The sequence below is a fragment of the Notolepis coatsorum genome, assembly GCF_963971535.1.
Source record: "Notolepis coatsorum genome assembly, chromosome: 1".
In the NCBI taxonomy this organism is placed as follows: Eukaryota; Metazoa; Chordata; class Actinopteri; order Aulopiformes; family Paralepididae; genus Notolepis; species Notolepis coatsorum.
The window spans coordinates 237,659,922-237,662,674 of NC_140165.1; the positions used below are offsets into that span (position 1 = coordinate 237,659,922).

At 40.9% G+C, this 2,753-nt stretch overlaps 1 long non-coding RNA gene across 1 annotated transcript; it reads right to left on the reverse strand.

The window, feature by feature from the left end:
• Positions 1-587: 587 nt before the first annotated feature.
• On the reverse strand, positions 588-2,463 carry LOC311237324. The gene is made up of 3 exons (XR_014620273.1): positions 2,334-2,463; positions 1,623-1,739; positions 588-833 (listed from the first exon to the last, which is right to left on the reverse strand). It is a non-coding gene; the product is annotated as an uncharacterized lncRNA (long non-coding RNA).
• Between the last annotated feature and the right edge of the window lie 290 nt (positions 2,464-2,753).

Sequence of the window (2,753 nt, forward strand, 5' to 3'; positions counted from 1 at the left end):
TGATGCACTATCATAGGCGGCTGGGTGGCGCAGCGGACTAAGCGCTCGTCACCAACGCAAGAGACACTGGTATCGAATCCGGCTGTCAGCGTTGCCCCGGCTTGGCCGGCCGTCATACTGGCTCAATTGGCAGAGTCAGCGGGAGGGAAGCCGGTGGGGTGGTATTCTGGTCGTTGTAAACAGTGACTCCTACAGGTCGGTCAGGGCGCCTGCACAGCGAGGGAGGTAAATGGCGGAGGTAGTGTGACCTCCCACACGTTAGACTTCGCCAATGAGAGTCCGCGCTGTCAGGTGAAAAGATTCTGTTGGCTGTCTCCTATGTGTCGGAGGAAGCATCTGTTCGACTTCAGGGCTCCCTAGACCGACCAGTGGGGGGCACTTATTTATTTTGCCATGCAGCAACACACACATGTAAGGTGGGCGACACACAGGAACACACACACACGCATTGAAAAATGAAATGCCTCTCACCACGCTGTGAGGCGACAGTGTTAACCAATGCACCACATGCTCTGAGGCGACAGTGTTAACAATGGTGTAGATGTAGTAACTTTATCTCCTATTTCAGTAAGAGAGAAAGACAACGATAGGATAAAATATCATTTTTATTTAAGACATAGAAAAGCATCACAACAAGGTCAAACAGAGAGGTGACCCGGCCTCGTACTCCTCCCCTCCCTGTTGTTTAGTTTTCTTCTTCTATGATTCAGGGTTTGCTCCTGTGCTTCTCCTGTGTAGCGGGTGCCTCTGTGGCCAGTCCGATGATGTAACTCCTCCTGCTCGTCACAGTAACGCCACAGTAGTCACCACCGCCGTAGCTGCACTGACTGCCCCTAGAAGGAGATCACAGAGACGTTACTGTGGTGTTCAGGTCTGATCCTGAGTCTGTCACGTGAGGTTAACACTCCATGCATTACAGGGGAAACACTGTTCAACACTGACAAAAAGAGACGACTAAGGAACTCATTTTATTCTCTGTTCTATTTTTTTATTAAAGGTGCACTATGAAGTTTGAGGAGATGTTTACTATATAGGCCAACATAGACAAATATACTTACATATTACTACATAAGACTATAGTAGGCCTACACACACACCTATAAACATTATGCACATACACATATATTGCCATGAATCAGGGAACACACACATATGCAACACATGTAAAATGACTGTAATGTGATGTAATAATTGTATGATCACGTAAAGAATGTCACTATTTTAAAGCCTAACCAGAGACGGGGGTTTAAAATTAGCCATGCCTAGAAATCCTACATGCAATGCATCTGTATCTTGTTATTGTAACTTTTTACAGTGATTTTCTTTTGCATTGTCCCTGACAAAAATAAATGCAATTCATTCAATTATTCTACCTTATGTCATCCTAAATTAATAGAAAATCATTTTGAGGTACTGTGAACGTAAGCCAATTGAATATTCTTAAAAAAAACAAAATTGCTGTTGACTACATTTTCTGTTTGTTTATTCTGTTATGAAAATATATCATTATAATTGTATCACTTTTCTGAGTTTCAAATGTCTCTCCCAAAACTACATAGCACAGCTTTTACTGAAAAGTTCAAATACCATTTCACTGTAAAGACTTCAGTAAAGGTCATTACCTGCAACCCCTCCTGTTACCGCCGCCGCCCCAGCTCCAATGGCAGCAACGCTGGCCACACCCACAGCAAGAGGGGCCAGGATCGGGGCTCCAACCACTCCAAGAAATAGAAGAATAACTTCAAGGAAAGAAAGAGAGAGGCGGACATGGGAAAATTAAAAGAATTAAATTATTATATTTAATCAAATGTACAGTGCAAGAAAGGTATTACTCTGTTAACCTATAAAATACTATTTCTTATACAGGTTCATAATTATTAAATGTTTAATAAAAAATGTGTGTATGTGTATATATATTAGGGATGCTCGATATTGGCTTTTTTACCGATACCGATATAACGATATTGTCCAACTCTTAATTTCCGATACCGATATCAACCGATACCGATATATGCAGGGTTTCCCCCACCAAAAACGGAATAATTTCAGGTAATTAACATTACATATATCTTGTTTTGGAATTAACACAACATTATGCATACTTTTGACAATAAATAAAATCAGAATTTGTTCTTACTTGCTTGCCTGGGTAAATAAAGGTTATAGAAATGTAAAAAAAAAAATTGAAAACCGATACCGATATCTTCCGATATCACATTTTAATGCCGATATCGGCCGATAATATCGGTAGGCCGATAATATCGGTAGGCCGATAATATCGGACATCCCTAATATATATACATATACGTATATAAAGTCTTTAGTCTACTCACGTGCTCCCATGATGCGTTTTGTCTGCTCTGCTCAGTCTGCTCTGCTCAGTCTGCTCTGCTCAATCTGCTCTGCTCAATCTGCTCTCCTCTGCTCTGGACATTTATAGGCATAAAGTGAAAGTGAACATGAAAACTCGAACTCAAGATCTAATAAACAACATCATTTGGCAACCGAAAGGAGTTTGACTGCAAATCCATACACAGACATCCTGTGAACTCCACACCCTGATGTTAGATAACTACAACACCATGCAGACTGCATAGGCCTACAGACCTAAGAATGGCTCTATGTTTTTGACATGTGGGTTCCAAGTCATTCTTGCCTTGATACAAAAATTAAATCATATTATTAGTGCTGTCAAACGATTAAAATATTTAACTCGATTAATCGCATGATTGTCCATAGTTAACTCGCGATTA